Source organism: Numida meleagris, chromosome 4 (genome assembly GCF_002078875.1).
Source record: "Numida meleagris isolate 19003 breed g44 Domestic line chromosome 4, NumMel1.0, whole genome shotgun sequence".
NCBI classification, from domain to species: domain Eukaryota; kingdom Metazoa; phylum Chordata; class Aves; order Galliformes; family Numididae; genus Numida; species Numida meleagris.
In genome coordinates this window covers 41,409,764-41,410,050 of record NC_034412.1, presented here as the reverse complement: position 1 = coordinate 41,410,050, position 287 = coordinate 41,409,764, and positions in this window count along the sequence as shown.

The window sequence follows — 287 nt, the reverse complement described above, 5'->3', positions numbered from 1 at the left end:
GCTACTGCTTCCTGTGACCCACTCATTATAACTTCCACTTGGCTCTGGCCTCTGAAATAAACCAAGGGCTGACGCCAACTAGAACTGAAAAGGAAGCTCAGTACATCGTAAATAGCACTGTGTTTGCAACAAGGTGAGTGGTGGAAACCAAAATAGAACAGGATACTTGTTAATATTGAAAATGAAATAAAAATAAACAATAAATAATAATAATAAACAAACATCAATTTTATTTGTAATTTGTAAATTTGTCTTGTCACCAAAAGATGGTGACGAGGTAGCGGTGA